At 27.8% G+C, this 20499-nt stretch overlaps 1 protein-coding gene across 19 annotated transcripts in view; it reads right to left on the bottom strand.

Moving 5' to 3' along the window:
* The window catches only part of LOC119609876 (ski oncogene-like), a 120991-nt gene that overhangs the window by 83011 nt on the left and 17481 nt on the right, over positions 1–20499 (bottom strand). The window lies entirely within an intron of this gene.

The following is a 20499-nucleotide window of genomic DNA, read 5'->3' as shown; positions in this document are numbered from 1 at the left end:
AGATAATTATCGGTTCATGTGGATTCGTTTAGATTTTTTGTTTTGTTTTTGGTTTGTACCGGCTGCTGCAGAGGCTATTGAGTCGGTGATAAAATGTTTGTTATTAATCGTTGTTGATTTTTATGATTTTGAATTTACTTTTTTACAAGTTCATAAATTAATTCTTGTTTTCAACGTTCAACAAACATTCATAAGATATCAAATACCAGATAGAAAAGAGATACAACTAACCCAATTAAATTAATCACGTTTATTTGCATGACACAGGCAGGCAGACAGACAGACAGACAGACAGAAAATTGACAATTCGCCGAGTTGTGATCATTTGTGAGGAAATACTTTTGGAACATTTGAAATATCTGTTTTAAAACAGGCCTTGAAAATAACTACAAACAAACACTCCAGCAAACACATACATTTAGAAATCACAAAACACATTTGGCAAAAAGAAAATTACAAACACGTACGTTAAAAGTTCCAAACGACAAGATAATTTCATTGAGAAGATTACAAAACGTGATTTTTTGACGACAAATAGATTGAGATGTGTTTTAGTTTTAAATTTTGTTTTTTTTTTCTTTTCCTCTATTTTTTTTTCTCTACGACGACGATGATGATGATTTAGCGGTTTTTAATTTTGACAGCGCATGACACATTTTAGATATTTATAGTTAAATCTAGAAATCTTGACAGACGAGTTGACAAGTTTTAATAAATTTTCATTTAAATAAATTCATTTTGTAAATTAGGACAATTTAAGAGAATTAATTTAGCATATAGAAAGGTTAACAAAGGACTATGATCGATAGCATTTTATGAAGAATGGAACGTTAACTTGACTTTTCTAAAGAAAAGTTATCGATCGTTATCTTTCCCTTTTTAAAGAAAAGTTTTCGAACGATATTTTTATCGTTCGATCGATATCTTAACTTTTTCTAAAGAAAAGTTATCGATCGATATTTGGACTTTTCTATAGAAATGTTATCGACTGATTTTTACTTTTCTATAGAAAAGTTATCGATTATTATCTTAACTTTTTCTAAAGAAAAGTTATCGATCGATATCTGGACTTTTCTATAGAAATGTTATCGATTGATATTTTTTACTTTTCTATAGAAAAGTTATCGATTATCTTAACTTTTTCTAAAGAAAAGTTATCGATCGATATCTTTACTTTCTCCATAAATAAATTATCAATTGTTCAGTTCTAGTTCAGTTCTAGTTCAGTTCTAGTTCAGTTCTAGTTCAGTTCTAGTTCAGTTCTAGTTCAGTTCTAGTTCAGTTCTAGTTCAGTTCTAGTTCAGTTCTAGTTCAGTTCTAGTTCAGTTCTATTCTAGTTCAGTTCTAGTTCAGTTCTAGTTCAGTTCTAGTTCAGTTCTAGTTCAGTTCTAGTTCAGTTCTAGTTCAGTTCTAGTTCAGTTCTAGTCAGTTCTAGTTCAGTTCTAGTTCAGTTCTAGTTCAGTTCTAGTTCAGTTCTAGTTCAGTTCTAGTTCAGTTCTAGTTCAGTTCTAGTTCAGTTCTAGTTCAGTTCTAGTTCAGTTCTAGTTCAGTTCTAGTTCAGTTCTAGTTCAGTTCTAGTTCAGTTCTAGTTCAGTTCTAGTTCAGTTCTAGTTCAGTTCTAGTTCAGTTCTAGTTCAGTTCTAGTTCAGTTCTAGTTCAGTTCTAGTTCAGTTCTAGTTCAGTTCTAGTTCAGTTCTAGTTCAGTTCTAGTTCAGTTCTAGTTCAGTTCTAGTTCATTTCTAGTTCAGTTCTAGTTCAGTTCTAGTTCAGTTCTAGTTCAGTTCTAGTTCAGTTCTAGTTCAGTTCTAGTTCAGTTCTAGTTCAGTTCTAGTTCAGTTCTAGTTCAGTTCTAGTTCAGTTCTAGTTCAGTTCTAGTTCAGTTCTAGTTCAGTTCTAGTTCAGTTCTAGTTCAGTTCTAGTTCAGTTCTAGTTCAGTTCCAGTTCAGTTCTAGTTCAGTTCTAGTTCAGTTCTAGTTCAGTTCTAGTTCAGCTCTAGTTTAGTTCTGAACTAGCTCTAGTTCAGATCTGATGGAGATGGAGAAGTTATCGATCACTATTTTGACTTTTCTATAGAAAAGTTATTGATCTCTATTTTGATTTTTCTATAGAAAAGTTATCGATCGCTATTTTGACTTCTCTATAAAAAAGTTATTGATCGCTATTTTGACTTTTCTATACAAAATGTCGATATCTTTACTTATTCTAAGAAAAGTTTTCGATCGATATCTTTACATTTTCTAAAGAAAAGTTATCGATCAATATATTGACAATATATTTATTTAATTTTTATTTCAATTTCAATATAGTTTTTAGATTACTTTTTTTTAAATCACCTTTGGTCATCATACCTCTTCTATAGATTCTCTTGTTGATTAAAAAATATAATTTATAGATCGTCCACTCCTCATTTTACTTTTTTATTTTTTTATTTATATAATCATTTGTAGAGATTATCTAATTTAAAGATTGATTAAATTTGATAAAGAATTTAAAAAAAAAACTTCCAATAGAAATTTTTAAACGTTAGTTAGTGTTTTTTGCTAAGACTTTGTGCAAAATAGTTTAACCTTTATAAATATTTAATTTTGATTCTTAATATCTATTGTTTAAAAATTTTATGTTGTGTTTTCTGTACCACATACTGTTTAGAGCTGACATAAAGTACGGATAATAAGGTGTCTGCTGTCTGTCTGTTTTTTCTTGCTATTTTATTGTTGTTATTCTTTCAATTCTAGGAGTTTTAGTGGTGATAAAAATAGTTACTTCTTGCAGCAGGGTTAACATATTCTAGTGTTAATATGTTAACCCAACAGTTGTGGGTGTTGAGTTAAATAATTAATTTGAAAATTAAATATTTAAATACAAATAGATTACTTAGGTTTGCAAACGTGCCAATTGACTCTTACCTAGTTTACCGGTAATATGTTAAGTAAACAAAGTTTGTACATAAATGTGAAATATTTTGCATATTTTTTTTTTAAAATTTGTCTTTTAAAAAATTATGTCTGCTTAGTAGACACGTGTAAAAAACGAATATATATTTCATTGTTGTTTTACTCTTGTTCTATTGAACTGTAAAACGTCCTTGCGGGTTCTAATATAAAAATCAAATATTATGGAGAATTTGATTATTTAGAGAAAATTTTAAAATTAATACAAATAAACAACAACATTGCAGTTGTAGCGAAACAGCAAATAAACATGTATTCAGGTAAATATATTTCTATAGAAATTACACACTACAACAAAAGAAATTTTAGAAAAAATATCGATTTTTTTCACTAGACTTGTAAATATTATTGTTGTTTTTCAAAAAACACTAGTCAATGACTTTAAAAAATTGTTTTGCATAAAAGCGTTTCATGGCAGATTCATTAAAAAAAAAGTAATTTTCAGTGAATGAATGTGCTAATCAATTTAATTTCAAAGTACACAAAAAAAAATTAGAAAAAAAAAATGTTTAAAGAAAATAAATTGAATAATAAATTATTTATACACATATTTGTTTTTAAGCGAATTACTAATTCCTCTTCATTTTTTTTCATATATTTTTCATATAGAATGAAATTATTTGAAGCGATAATCATGGTGCCCTCAATACAACAGCAACATGATCACTTTTATTATTACTGTTGCTGTTGTTGTTGTTGTTGTTGTTGTGATTTTTGCCTATCTTATCAATAAAAAGAAAACTGAAACGAAACGTATAAAAAAATAACAATAATAAATATACAATATAAATGTATTAATTTTATTGTTTTGTTTTTGTTTTTTTGTTTTTTTTTTTTTTGAGATTATTTAAAAAAATGTATATTGAACAAACTCGATTGACTTTGTTCGAAGTAGAGAAATAAAGTGACCAGAACAAAAGTGATGCAAATTATTTTATTTGTTTAAAGTTATTAAATAATTTTGAATATTTTATATAAATTTTGTTTTCAAATGCTACAGGTTAGACTAGGTCAAATATATTGACTTGAGAAAGTGAAAGGTATTGACAAAAAAAAAAGCAAAGATTGATTTCTATATAGTCACACTAATTTAACACTTAAAAAGACCCAGAAGTGTTTGAAAATGTTGCTATAAAATTTTTTCTCTCTTTTCACTTTAATCTTTAGATGAATAAAATAGAAATTGTTGCTCAGCAACAAAATATTTTTTTTTTTTTTAATTTTATTTCTAATCCTTCTTTATTGAGTGTGAAATACTGGGTCAAGGTAGATTAGAGTAAATATTTAAATTGATAAAATGAATCAAAAGCGCGGATGCATTATTAATTAAATTTAAATTGTTCATGCTTTTCTACAAAAAAAAATAAAGATCTGTTAAAAAACTCGAAAGTCTAAAAAAGTCAAATTATAGAAAATTCACTAAAAATCTTTATAGGAAAGTAAAGATATTGATCGATAACTTTGCTATAGAAAAGGTAAATATATCGAACGATAACTTTTTTTATAGAAAAATATATTGATCGTTAACTTTTCTATAGAAAAGTAAAAATATCAGTCGATAACTTTTCTATAGAAAAGTAAAAATATCGACTGATAACCTTCCATAGAAAATTACAAATAAAGATCAATAACTTGTCTATATAAAAGTACAAATATCGATCGATAACTTTTCTATAGAAAAAGTACAAATAACGATCGATAACTTTTCCATAGAAAAAATACAAATATCGATCGATAACTTTTCTATAGAAAAGTACAAATATCGATAGATAACTTTTCGGTAGAAAAGTACAAATATCGATCGATAACTTTTCTATAGAAAAGTACAAATATCGATCGATAACTTTTCTATAGAAAAGTACAAATATCGATAGATAACTTTTCGGTAGAAAAGTACAAATATCGATCGATAACTTTTCTATAGAAAAGTACAAATATCGATAGATAACTTTTCGGTAGAAAAGTGCAAAAATCGATCGATAACTTTTGTATAGAAAATGTGAAGAAATAGAATGATAACTTTCTATAGAATATTAAAGATATCGATCGATAACTTTTCTATAGAAAAGTAAAGATATCGATCGATAACTTTTCTATAGAAAAGTACAAATATCGATCGATAACTTTTCTATAGAAAAGTACAAATATCGATCGATAACTTTCTATAGAAAAGTACAAATATCGATAGATAACTTTTCTATAGAAAAGTACAAATATCGATCGATAACTTTTCTATAGAAAAGTACAAATATCGATCGATAACTTTTCTATAGAAAAGTACAAATATCGATCGATAACTTTTCTATAGAAAAGTACAAATATCGATAGATAACTTTTCGGTAGAAAAGTACAAATATCGATCGATAACTTTTCTATAGAAAAGTAAAGATATCGATCGATAACTTTTCTATAGAAAAATAAAAGATATCGATCGATAACTTTTCTATAGAAAAAGAAAAGATATCGATCGATAACTTTTCTATAGAAAAAGTAAAAATATCAATAGATAACTTTTCTAAAGAAAAAGTAAAGATATCGATCGATTACTTTTCTAAAGAAAAAGTAAAGATATTGATCGATAACTTTTCTATAGGAAACCAAAGATATTGATCAATAATTTTGCTATAGAAAAGAAAGATAACGATCAATCACATTTCTATAGCTCGATATATCGATTACCTTTTAGTCAAAAATCTAGTTATATATAACTTTTCTACAGAAAAGTCTAGTTATCGATAACTTTTCTTTAGAAAAGTCAAGTTATCGATAACTTTTGTACAGAAACGTCTAGATATCGAAAATTTTTCTATAGAAAAGTCTACTTTTAGATTAGTTTCCTATAGAAATAATAAGTTATCAATAACTTTTCTATAGAAAAGTCTAGTTATCGATGTTTCCTATAGAAATGTCAAGTTATCGATAACTTTTCTATAGAAAAGTCTAGTTATTGGTAACTTTTCTATAGAAAAGAGTAGTTATCGATAACTTTTGTACAGAAACGTCTAGATATCGAAAACTTTTCTATAGAAAAGTCTTGTTATCGAAAAGTTTCCTACAAAAATGTCAAGTTATCGAAAACTTTTCTATAGAAATGTCTAGTTATCGATAACTTTTCTATAGAAATATCTAGTAATCGACAACTTTTGTACAGAAACGTCTAGGTATCGAAAATTTTTCTATAGAAAAGTTGTCGACTTTTCTTTTTATAGATAATTTTTCCATAGAAAAGTCCAGTTATCGATAACTTTTCTATAGAAAAAACTTTTTATAGATAATTTTTCAATAGAAAGTTTAGTTATCGATAACTTTTCTATGAAAAAGTCTACTTACTGATCATTTTTACATAGAAAAGTCTAGTTGTCAATAACTTTTCTATAAAATGTCTATTTATCGTTAACTTTTCTATAGAAAAGACTAGATATCGACACCTTTTTGTAAAAAATTCAAGTTATCCATAACTTTTTAACAAAAGTCTATTCTATATTTATCTATTTATTGGTTATTTTTCTATTGAAAAGTGAACATATCGATAACTTTTTTATAGGAAGGACTTGTAATCGACAACTTTTCTATTGAAAAGTAAAGTTATCGATAACGATTTTTTATATGAAAGTCCAGTTATCAATAACATTTCTAAAGAAAAATCTAGATATCGAAAACTTTTCTATAGAAAAGTCTTGTTATCGAAAAGTTTCCTACAGAAATGTCTAGTTATCGATAACTTTTCTATAAAAAAGTCTAGTTATTGATAACTTTTCTGTAGAAAAGTCTACTTATGGATGACTTCTCTATGGGAATTTCAAGTTATCGATAACTTTTCTAAATAAATGTAATGGTTGGAAGAAAATAGTTTTGGAAACATATTATTATGTATAAAAAAAAGCTATTAATATTTCCATTTATAAGAACAATTTATTAAACAGAACAATAGAAATTCTACAACAATACATACATATATACATATGTAATTGAAAATAGCCGTGCCTCCAAAATAGTGAAAAAACAACAATGCCAATAATAACAACAAACAGAAATATCTTTCCAATGTCTGTATTTACTTTATAATTATTTATGTATGATTGTTTGTATTTAGCTGGGGTTTTATTGTTCTTCAGTATTGCTCTCTGGTAAATATATTCTCCATAAAAAAAAGAAAAATCTTTAGGATTTATTAAAGAAAACATCAGCAACAAGAACAACTAAATCTTTTATCTAAACTTTATGCAGCTAAGAGAAGTAGAGGAGGTATTTGTTATTGTTTTTTTTTTTCATTTTATTATTATTTAGGCTTTAGCCCATTGTCTGCTGGTTTTGTTATTTTTATTGTTTTTTTTTCTCTGTTAATTTTTTTTTTCAAATAATTCTTATTCTAACGATTAGTTCCATTCATACGTGAAATTCTTTAGTTAATGTGCGAAAATAATTCAGAAAAAAATATTTAAAGATTAGTTTACCTTGAGCTTTTTTTTATTTGATTTTATATTTTGTGTATTATGTTGTTGTTGTTTTTGTTGTAATTACTGTTTCTTTGCTAACCGCTCGCTCTCTTAAACAATATTTACGTCTTATTGTCTGTGTTTATTACTCTTCTTAGTGCTGTTGTGTATTTTTTGTTCATATTTAAACTATATTATCTAAAGTATTTGTATCGTATATGTTGTTGTTGTTATTGCTGCTGCCGCCATCATTCTCGTCGTCAACATCTTCGTTGTCGGCATTTTGTTATTTATTTTTTTTCCGTTTTTCATCTTTTTTTTTGCCTAGACAGTTTTTATGTTCTAAGAGTGTGTATTAGACAAAAAATAGCAAAAACAACAATAAACTTATAGGTATATGTTGTTGTTCGTCGTTTATTGTTGTTGTAAATAGAAGATTGCAATCTTTTGCTGTACTCTTACTCTTCTTCACTTACTCATAGTGTCGTTAAAATTTTTTAGAATGTAGATTTTGTTGTTGTATTGATTTTTTTTTTTTGGTTGTTAATATAAAAAAGATATCTGTTCGAAAAAAATAATTAAAAGACGACCGACCGACCTCACCTGGTGGTTAAATAAATAGTTTTTCACTTGAAACTTGTTGGTGTAAAAATCTTTGTTACTCTATAGACAAGTTAAGTTGTCGATATCTTTTCTATAGACAAGTGTTATCGATAACTGTTCTAAAGAAAAGTCTTGTTATTGATAAATTTCTATAGAAAATTTAAGTTATCGATAACTTTCCAATTAAAATTTCTAGTTTTCTGTAGAAAAGTCCGGTTGTTGACAAATTTTGTATAGAAAGACCCAGTTATCGATAACTCTTTTAAAGAAAAGTCTTATTATTGATAAATTTTCTATAGCAAATTCAAGTTATCGATAGCATTCCAATCAAAGTGTCTAGTTATCGATAAATTTTCTAGAGACAAAACTATTTGTCTAATTACTATAGAAAAAGTCTAATTATCGAAAACTTTTCTATAGAAAAGTCTAATTATCGAATACTTTTCTATAGAAAAATCTAGTTATCGATAACTTTTCTACAAATAAGTCTAGTTATACATAACTTTTCCATAGAAAAGTCTAGTTATCGTTATTTTTTCTAAAGAAAAGTTTAGTTATCGATAACTTTTCTACAGAAAAGTCTAGTTATCGATAACTTTTCTAAAGAAAAGTCCAGTTATCGATAACTTTTCTATAAAAACGTCTAGTTATCTATAACTTTTCTATAGAAAAGTCTAGTCATCGATAACTTCTCAGTAGAATAGTCTATTTATCGATAACTTCTCTATAGAAAAGTCTAGTTATCGATAACTTCTCTGTAGAAGAGTCTAGTTATAGATAAATTTTTTTTAGACTATTCTAATTATCGATAAGTTTTCTAAAGAAAAGTTAAGTTAGCAATAACTTTTCTACAGAAAAGTTTAGTTATCGATAACTTTTCTACAGAAAAGTCTAGTTATCGATAACTTTTCTATAGAAAAGACTATCGATAACTTCTCTGTAGAAAAGTCTAGTTATGGATAACTTCTCCATAGAAAAGTCTAGTTATCGATAACTTTTCTATGGGAAAGTCTAGTTATCAATAACTTTGATATAGAATAGTCTAGTTATCGATAAGTTTTCTAATGAAAAGTTAAGTTATCCAAACTTTTCCATAGAAAAGACTAGTTATCGATAACGTTTCAACAGAAAAGTCTAGTTATCGATAACTTTTCTATAGAAAAGTTTAGTTATCGATAACTTTTCTTTAGAAACGTCTAGATATCGAAAAATTTTGTATGGAAAAGTCAAGTTATTGATAACATATCTTAGAAAAATTCATTTATAGATAACTTTTCTCTACAAAAGTCTAGTTATCCATAACTTTTCAAAAAAAGTCTATTCTATATTTGTCTATTTATTGATTACTTTTTTTATAGGAAAATAAAGTTATCGATAACTTTTTTATAGGAATGACTTGTAATCGACAACTTTTTTATTGAAAAGTGAAGTTATCGATAACTTTTGTATAGAAAAGTCTAGTAATACATAACTTTTATAAAGAAAAATTCACTTATCGATTACTTTTCTATAGAGAATTATAGTTAATGACAATTTTTCTGTAGAAGAATCTAGGTAATGATAAGTCCTCCATAAGAAGGAATATTTAACGATAACTTTTCTATAGAAAATTCTATTAAATAAAATTTAACATTTTCAAACAGTTATTAAACCATATTAAACCTTGATTAACTAATTCCGTTTTCGTCAACAGTTCAGCTGACTGTACTTGCTGTTTTTACAAAAAAAAAAAAGTCCGTCTGTCTTGTTTTTACAATTTGAAGGTCATTCTGTCTTGTTTTCTTTTGCTTTTAACAAAAATCTTTAACTTACATTTAAATGATTATAATAAAAAAAACTAATTATTTATTATTATTCTTGGCATTTTTTTTTTTGTTCTGTTCAGTTCAACAATTTTGCACAATTTAATAACAGGTTTGTTTGTGGTGGTTTGTTTAAATGAATAATTAAACAAAATGTTTGTTTGCTGTATAGAATATATGGAGGAGTCAAGTCGAGTCGAATCTAATGTAATGAATTTATTACATTTTATTTTTTGTTACACGTGTTTGTATTTTAAGTGTTTTTTTTTTTTTTTTTTTGTTGTATATTTTATGGAGCCTGTGTTTGTTGAAAATTTATTCATTGTTTTTTTATTTATTTGTATTTTAATAGTTTTTATTATTATTTGCAGTTTTAGCTAGAAGAGTTTTTTTCGCTTTTGTTTTCAGTAATCGACAATTCAGCATGAAATTACAATAAATCAAAAGAATTTTTACTAAAAATAAAACAAAAAGAAAATTTTTCCATACACCCACTGAAGAAATTTTGAAATTTGTTTATTAATAGTAATTGTAATAAAACAAACTTTTTGTTAAAAGAAATTGAATTTTTGTATAGAAAATGTTGTGTATAACAGAATTTTCTTTATAAAATATTGTGTATAACAGAATTTCTTTATAAAATTTTGTGTATAACAGAATTTTATTTACTAAATGTTGTGTATAACAGATTTTTTTTATACAAAACTTAGTGTATTACAGAAAAAAATTTTTGTTATACAGAATTTATAGAAAATTTATTGTATAACAGAATTTTTGTATAAAAACATAGTGCAATAGAAATATTCTAAAGAAAATTTAGTGTATAACAGAATTTTTATAGATAATTTTATGTATAACAGAATTTTCTTTAAAAAAAAAGTTGGTGTATAACAGTTTTTTTTTTTGGAAATTAAATTGTATAACAGAAATTTTTTTAGAAAATTATTTTTTTAACAGAATTTTTTTAAAAAATTTAGTGCATACCAGAATTTTCTTAAAAAACCGTTTGTGTATGACAGATTTTTCTTAGAAAATTTAGTGTATAACAGAATTTTTATAGATAATTTTATGTATAACAAAATTTTCTTTAAATAGTTTGTGTATAACAGTTTTTTTTTGGAAATACAAGAGAAATTTTTTAGAAAATTTATTGTATAACAGTTTTTTTTAAATTCTGTGTATAACAGATTTTTTTAATAAAAATTTGTGTATGACAGATTTTTTTCAGAAAATTTAGTGTATTACAGAATTTTTATAGATAATTTTATGTATAACAGAATTTTCTTGAAAAAAAGTTTGTGTATAACAGTTTTTTTTTGGAAATTAAATTGTATAACAGAAATTTTTTTTTGAAAATTAATTGTATAACAGAATTGTTTTTAAAAATTTAGTGCATACCAGAATTTTCTTTGAAAACCGTTTGTGTATGACAGATTTTTCTTAGAAAATTTAGTGTATAACAGAATTTTTATAGATAATTTTATATATAACAAAATTTTCTTTAAAAAAAGTTTGTGTATAACAGATTTTTAAAAAAAAAAAATAGTGTATAGCAGAATTTTCATTAAAAGAAAGTTTGTGTATGACAAATTTTTTTTAGAAAATTTAGTGTATAACAGAATTTTTGATAAAAAATTTATTGTATAACAGAATTTTTATGGATAATTTTATGTATAACAGAATTTTCTTTAAAAAAAGTTTGTGTGTAACAGATTTTTTTTTTTTTTTTTTGGAAATCAAATTGTATAACAAATTTTTTTTAGAAAATTTTGTGTATAACAGATTTTTTTTAGAAAATTTATTGTATAACAGATTTTTTGATAATAAATTTTTGGGTATACAGAATTTTCGTTAGAAAATTAAGGGTTAAAAAAAATTTATTTACAAAATATTGTGTATAACAGAATTTCTTTAGAAAACTTTGAGTATAACAGAATTTTTTTCAGAAAACTTTGTGTATAACACAATTGTTTGTAGATAAATGTCGGTATAATTTGTATATAACAGAATTTCGATAAGAAAATTTTAAGTATAACAAAATTTCCTTAAGAAAATTTTGTGTATAACAGAATTTCCTTTAGAAAATTTTGTGTACAACAGATTTTTTTATAGAATATTTTGAGTATAACATAATTATCTATAGAGAATACTACGAAAATCAGAAAAGTGTATGTATAACAGAATTTTTTTTTATAAACTTTTATGTATAACAGTTTTCTTTGAAAAACCTTATGTCTAACAGAATTTCCTTTAGAAATCATTGTGTATAACAGATTTTTCTATATAAAATTATGTATATAACACAATTTCCTTTAAAAAACCTTGTGTATAACAAAATTTCTTTTAGAAAACTTTATGTATAACAAAATTTCCTTTAGAAAACCTCTCGTATAGCAGAATTTTTAATAAAATTATTTTAATGCTGCAATTGCATGTTGTTAACAACATGTTTAAAAAACAAATGCGTTAAATTTAGTTTTGTTGCGTTTTTTTTTTTTTCTATAAAAATCTACTTTTAAAATTTAATTACAAATTAACAAGAATAAATTTAATTATCCAACAAAATTGCTACAACAGAGCAATAGGTTTATAGCACGTCCGTTTCCGTTGTATATATATATATTTAATATTTTTCCAAATGACTGACACAAACGTATGAATGAATGAATAAATGAATGAATGAGAGAATAACTGACTGACTGTATGACTAGTTTGCTGTTGCAAAAAAATAAATATAAAAAAAGACTGACATTTGCAAATGCTTATTTATTTGATTATAGAATCAAAATCAACAACACAGGGAGGCCTTAGAGTGATATGGACAAACAACAGCTTGAACCGGTAGTCATCAAGTGGTTCGCATACAAAACAAACGACTAAAAGGAAGTCATCTGCAAGTGGTAACAGCATTAATGCATTTGCAAAACAACCACAACTAAGAAAGAAGTACTTAATAGAGTAAAGAACTGCACTGGAAACGAACTTGTCTTCTATGTAAGCCAAAATACAATCCAATAATAAGTGCACTGGGCACCACTTGCTAACAACAAAACATCAGCATCTGCAACAGAAACTGCAACTTCAACTATGTACGTACCACACAATAATAGTAATTCATAATAACAAACAAATGTATATAAAAGGAACTTAACAAATAAAACAACAACAACAATAAAAACATAACATTACTTCAGTTAAAACCATAAACAAAGTTAAATAGAGAGACCCCTTCTTAAATATGGTTCTTAAATTTTTTTCTCTGTTAGAATTACATTCATCCAAGTAAGGAATGAACCAGTGAAAACTATATATAAATTCTGTTATAAAAAATGTTTTCTTTAGACATGTTTTTGTCTCACTCCTTACTTCTGTTTTAAGGTAAGCTGTTTTTTTAGTGATCTAGTTATAAAACTGAATAAATAGCAAAAAAAAAACTAATATTATAAAATAAGTAGGAACAAATAGATGAAGGTAGAAAAAAAAATAACACTAAGTAAAATCTAAATGTCAGATTGCATGCTTGGACAGGTGTGTTTTCAAAAAAAACAAAAAAAAAATCAATCTAGCCGTTAAGATCTTTAGAGGAAAAAGTAAATCCAGTTAGTTATTTGTTTCAAGTCAAGAAGATATTCAAACATACCCTACAACTAAGTATTAAGTTAAATATGAAATTGAAATAATTATATAAACTATTGGTATGAATTCATACATTATAAATTTATAACAATCAGCTTTATTATATATCACAACAATTTCACAGCAAGCTGCTTTATCTAGATAACAGACATTATTCATTTTAAATTAAAAACTTAAAATGTTTATAAAATTAAGTAGTAGACTTTAAGTTCGTATTTTATTTAAATAATTTTTTTTCAATTCAAACTCCTTTAATGCGTTTTTATTTGTTGTTTGTTTAGCTCTTATTCTGCTATCATTGAGTTTTTATCTTTTCCCTACTTTGGTTAAATTTTCAAATACATGAAGATTAATAAATAAAACAAAATGAGAGAAATAAACAAACAAGAAATCATTGACAGACCTGCCAGAACAGATGATACCCTACATCAGATACATATAAGAATAAACCATATAATGCCTGGAATATAGTCTAGTCTATAGTCTAGTGTTTAGTCTAGTGTATAGTCTAGTGTATAGTCTAGTTTATAGACTAGAATATAGACAAGACTATAGACTATAGACTAGACTATAGACTAGACTATAGACTAGACTATAGACTAGACTATAGACTAGACTATAGACTAGACTATAGACTAGACTATAGACTAGACTATAGACTAGACTATAGACTAGACTATAGACTAGACTATAGACTAGACTATAGACTAGACTATAGACTAGACTATAGACTAGACTATAGACTAGACTATAGACTAGACTATAGACTAGACTATAGACTAGACTATAGACTAGACTATAGACTAGACTATAGACTAGACTATAGACTAGACTATAGACTAGACCATAGACTAGACCATAGACTAGACTATAGACTAGACTATAGACTAGACTATAGACTAGACTATAGACTAGACTATAGACTAGACTATAGACTAGACTATAGACTAGACTAGACTAGACTAGACTATAGACTAGACTATAGACTAGACTATAGACTAGACTATAGACTAGACTATAGACTAGACTATAGACTAGACTATAGACTAGACTATAGACTAGACTATAGACTAGACTATAGACTAGACTATAGACTAGACTATAGACTAGACTATAGACTAGACTATAGACTAGACTATAGACTAGACTATAGACTAGACTATAGACTAGACTATAGACTAGACTATAGACTAGACTATAGACTAGACTATAGACTAGACTATAGACTAGACTATAGACTAGACTATAGACTAGACTATAGACTAGACTATAGACTAGACTATAGACTAGACTATAGACTAGACTATAGACTAGACTATAGACTAGACTATAGACTAGACTATAGACTAGACTATAGACTAGACTAGACTAGACTAGACTATAGACTAGACTAGACTAGACTAGACTATAGACTAGACTATAGACTAGACTATAGACTAGACTATAGACTAGACTATAGACTAGACTATAGACTAGACTATAGACTAGACTATAGACTAGACTATAGACTAGACTATAGACTAGACTATAGACTAGACTATAGACTAGACTATAGACTAGACTATAGACTAGACTATAGACTAGACTATAGACTAGACTATAGACTAGACTATAGACTAGACTATAGACTAGACTATAGACTAGACTATAGACTAGACTATAGACTAGACTATAGACTAGACTATAGACTAGACTATAGACTAGACTATAGACTAGACTATAGACTAGACTATAGACTAGACTATAGACTAGACTATAGACTAGACTATAGACTAGACTATAGACTAGACTATAGACTAGACTATAGACTAGACTATAGACTAGACTATAGACTAGACTATAGACTAGACTATAGACTAGACTATAGACTAGACTATAGACTAGACTATAGACTAGACTATAGACTAGACTAGACTATAGACTAGACTATAGACTAGACTATAGACTAGACTATAGACTAGACTATAGACTAGACTATAGACTAGACTATAGACTAGACTATAGACTAGACTATAGACTAGACTATAGACTAGACTATAGACTAGACTATAGACTAGACTATAGACTAGACTATAGACTAGACTATAGACTAGACTATAGACTAGACTATAGACTAGACTATAGACTAGACTATAGACTAGACTATAGACTAGACTATAGACTAGACTATAGACTAGACTATAGACTAGACTAGACTAGACTATAGACTAGACTATAGACTAGACTATAGACTAGACTATAGACTAGACTATAGACTAGACTATAGACTAGACTATAGACTAGACTATAGACTAGACTATAGACTAGACTATAGACTAGACTATAGACTAGACTATAGACTAGACTGTAGACTAGCCTGTAGAAAAGACTATAGACCAGACTATAGACTAAACTATATACTAGACTATAGGCTAGACTATAGACTATATATAGGGTATATAAATTTGTTTTGTGCAGTTTCTTCTAATGCAGCAATTGTAAAAATGTTGCATACACCCTGCTCCTATTATTTACTAAGTCTATGTAATTTTGTGGCAATTTGCAACCAAAAAAAAATTGCATTTTGATGCCATGTGCGCCGGCCTTCTTTCCACATTGTTTTATCGCCATATAGTGGGAATGTACGTACATACACATACATACAATAATGTTTAAGTTTAGATGCATGTGCCTAAGTAGTTTGAATATATTTTCTTATTGTTTTTTTTCACAGTTTTTGCGCGCATTTTTGTAGTCGTCTCTATTTCCGACATTTCTAAGGTTGTAGACCTTCAACTCAACAAACGGTGTGGTCTTTCTCTCTCTAGTTTACTCTAACTAGACTCTTAAGTTTTTTTTATTTATTTATTGTTGTTGTTTTATAATTTCAGTTATTCGCAGTGGCATTTTTTTCGGTTTCGTTGCTGTTGTTGTCTTTTGCACTTAAAACAAAAAAATACTTTGTTGCAGTTGGGGCTAAGAATTGCATGTCGACAGCAACAACAACAACAAGAAGAAAAAATTGTCTAGAACTTAATTTGCAAAGAAAAACAACACTGCGACGACAAAACAAATAAACATTAATAACAATTAAAATATGCCATTTAGTTGTTATTTATTTATACGAGTGCGGTGTTGCAGTTGCAATTTAAAATTTGCAACAATAGCTACTAAAACTCTGCTGGGGCAAAAACAAAAACTAAATACATAAAACAATGTAGAAACTGTTGCAATTTATTTTTTGAAACGTTAATTAAGTGCGTGTTGCTGCATCTTAAATTCACAGTGTGCTCATTCTCAGTTGGTTGCCATAATTTGCAACAAAAAAGTGCGTTTTGTTTTCTAATAAACTTAAAAAAATCATTAAAATTTGTTTTTGTTTTAAATAAAAATTATTCAACAATGAGTTCTAATGAGTTTAAAAGCAAACAGGTGTGGCCATAAAAATACCATTGAAAAAGTAATATAGATTATGGTCAGACTAGACTTTAGACTAATCTATAATCTAGTCAATAGTCTAGTCTAGCCTATATTCTATTCTATAGTCTAGTCTATAGTCTAGTCTATAATCTAGTCTATGGTCTAGTTTATGGTCCAGTTTATAGTCTAGTCTATGGTGTAGCCTATGGTCTAGTCTATAGTATAGTCAATGGTCTAGTTTATGATCTAGTCTATAGTCTAGTCTATGGACTAGACAATAGACTAGACCATAGTTTATGGTCCAGTTTATAGTCTAGTCTATGGTGTAGTCTATGGTCTAGTCTATAGTATAGTCTATGGTCTAGTCTATGATCTAGTCTATAGTCTAGTCTATGGTCTAGTCTATTGTCTAGTCTATGGTCTAGTCAGTGGTCTAGCCTATGGCCTAGTCTATGGCCTAGTCTATGATCTAGTCTATGGTCTAGCCTATGGCCTCGTCTATGATCTAGTCTATGGTGTAGTCTATGATCTAGTCTATAGTCTAGTCTATGGTCTAGTCTATTGTCTAGTCGATGGTCTAGTCGATGGTCTAGTCTATGGTCTAGTCGATGGTCTAGTCTATGGTGTAGTCGATGGTCTAGTATATGGTCTAGTCGATGGTCTAGTCTATGGTCTAGTCGATGGTCTAGTATATGGTCTAGTCTACGGTCTAGTCGATGGCTAGTATATGGTCTAGTCTATGATCTGGTCTATAGTCTAGTCTAGACTATAGGTCTATAGTCTAGTCTAGACTATAGGTCTATAGTCTAGTCTAGACTATAGGTCTATAGTCTAGTCTAGACTATAGACCAGATCATAGACTAGACCATATACTAGCCATCGACTAGACCGTAGACTAGACCATATACTAGACCATCGTCTATGGTCTAGTCTATGGTGTAGTCTATGGTCTAGTCTATGGTCTTGTCTATGGTTAAGTTGATGGTCTAGTCTATGGTCTAGTCTATAGTAGAGTCTTTGGTCTAGTCTACGGTCTAGTCGATGGTATAGTCGATAGTCTAGTCTATGGTCTAGTCAATGATCTAGTCTATGGTACTGTCTATAATCTAGTCTATGGTCTAGTCTATGGTCTAGTCTATGGTCTAGTCTATGGTCTAGTCTATTGTCTAGTCTATGGTCTAGTCTATGGTCTAGTCTAAAGTCTAGTCTATAGTCTAGTCTATAGTCTAGTCTATAGTCTAGTCTATGGTCTAGTCTATGGTCTAATCTATGGTCTAATCTATGGTCTAGTCTATGGTCTAATCTATGGTCTAATCTATGGTCTAGTCTATGGTCTAGTCTATGGTTTAGTATATAGTCTAGTCTATGGTTTAGTCTGTGGTGTTGTCTATGGTCTAGTCTATGGTTTAGTATATAGTCTAGTCTATACTCAAGTCTATGGACTAGTCTATGGTCTAGTCTAGTCTACGGTCTAGTCGATGGTCTAGTCGATGGTCTAGTCGATGGTCTAGTCCATGGTCTAGTCAATGGTCTAGTCTATGATACTCTCTATAATCTAGTCTATGGTCTAGTCTATGGTCTAGTCTAAAGTCTAGTCTATAGTCTAGTCTATGGTCTAGTCTATGGTCTAATCTATGGTTTAGTCTATGGTCTAATCTATGGTCTAGTCTATGGCCTAGTCTATGGTCCAGTCTACGGTCTTGTCTATGGTCTAGTCTATAGTCTAGTCTATGGTTTAGTATATAGTCTAGTCTATACTCAAGTCTATGGTCTAGTCTATGGTCTAGTCTATGGTCTAGTCTATGGTCTAGTCTATGGTCTAGTCTATGGTCTAGTCTATGGTCTAGTCTATGGTCTAGTCTATGGTCTAGTCTATGGTCTAGTCTATGGTCTAGTCTATGGTCTAGTCTATGGTCTAGTCTAGGGTCTAGTCTATGGTCAAGTCTATAGTCTATTCTATGGTCTAGTCTATAGTACATATTTTAGTCTAATCTATGATTTAATCTATTGCGTTGTATACAGTCTAGTCCATTAGCTATGCTAGCAATAGTTTAAGATAACATCTCTTCATTTCCCCCATTCTGTGGTGCAGAATAAATTTACACTAAACAAATAATAAATTATAGCAAACATTTATTTGAAATTATATTGCACTTATCAAATCTTATTTCATCAAGAATTTATAAGAAATATTTTGTTTGTTAGTTTTTCAAAAAATTAAAGAAAAAAAATATTTTTTATCAGATTATCATCTTTAACTCATCCACAGCCAGACACATTTGGTTTCTTTAGCAGCTTTTTTGTTTGATTTTAATTGCTGCTACACATTTATAATCGCAACTGGCACGCAATAAAACTCTTAAAATAATTACAATTTAAAATAAAATGCTATAAAATGGAAACAATTTAAAAGAAGAAAAAAAAAAATAACAGAAAAATAGAAAAGAAATTTTTAAACAGAAATGATCATAATCATTTTAATGCAACTTTTACACTGACAAGTTAGCAATTGAGTAAATTATCATAAGTTTTTGATTTTATATTTTGAAAAAAAAAAAATACACATCAAAATTATACATACAGTCGGTTGCTGGGAAGAGTACGATGACTGTGAAAAGGAATTTTGAATTAGTGGATGGAGGCATGTGATGTGGAAACAGCTTGAAATGTAAAGGGATCATTACTTTTCTAATTAAAATAAGTTAATTGTAAAAGTAATTTTTAAATATTAATATTTAAAGTGGAAACAGTTGGGTTTAAGAAAAGAGCATAGATAGGTGTTGTAGACTAAAAAGCTAGGATTAAAGACAAAGCTATAAACTAAAGTGTAGACTTCTTTTGTTACATATAGCCCACATAGCAGGGCCTAAAAAGCCCTAATAATAAAGAAAGTAAAACCCTAACGATGACATAATAAAAAACCCCTTTCATACATATTTTACAAATTCACATACCAGTATCCCGAAAAAAAATTTGAATTAATCACCCAATAACAACAATATAAAACAACTAAAAGCCCTCCATAAAAAGTTCATGGAAATCCTTAAATATTTATTGCAGTTTATTTTTATTCATTTCAGATCAAAAACAATACATGCACTTGGTATTTTTTTTTTTTTTTTTGGCTTTTAGTTTGGGTTAAAAGTAGCAGACCTGTCTTCTCCAGTAACAAAAAAAAGCAACGTATAAACTAAAACAAAATCTTAAGAAAAAATTAACAAAAAAATACAAATATCAAGAACTGGTTTAACAAACGACCGACCGGTTAATGTCTCTTGACTTTGTATTTAAACCGGAGGAGAGCACACATAAACAACATGAATGCGCCAAAAAAATAAATGTTTTTTCTTTTATTTTTGTGTTGTTTATTATTTTGAAAATAATAAAAAAAATCATTGTTAACAAACTTGAAATGCCATTGAACAATCAAAACAGCCTGGCCGGGTTAAAAAAAAAGTACCAAAAGCAAATAAAAAGACTGCACAAACGAAAAAAAACATTGTTATCAAGCCACATGCATATGTGGAGTTTAATGTATGTACGCAAGTGATATGACATTTACCCCAACAGTTTTACCAGCAACAATGTATCCCTTTTTGTCAAACTTTTAACCCAAAAAGTTATCTATTGATTACCAGACATATCACCGGTAATCTAATTTGAAGACAATCA

Source organism: Lucilia sericata, unplaced genomic scaffold (assembly GCF_015586225.1).
Source record: "Lucilia sericata isolate MDLA Ls3-8-SP2 unplaced genomic scaffold, ASM1558622v1 Contig001079F_arrow, whole genome shotgun sequence".
In the NCBI taxonomy this organism is placed as follows: Eukaryota; Metazoa; Arthropoda; class Insecta; order Diptera; family Calliphoridae; genus Lucilia; species Lucilia sericata.
This window is presented reverse-complemented; position numbering and strand designations above follow the sequence as displayed.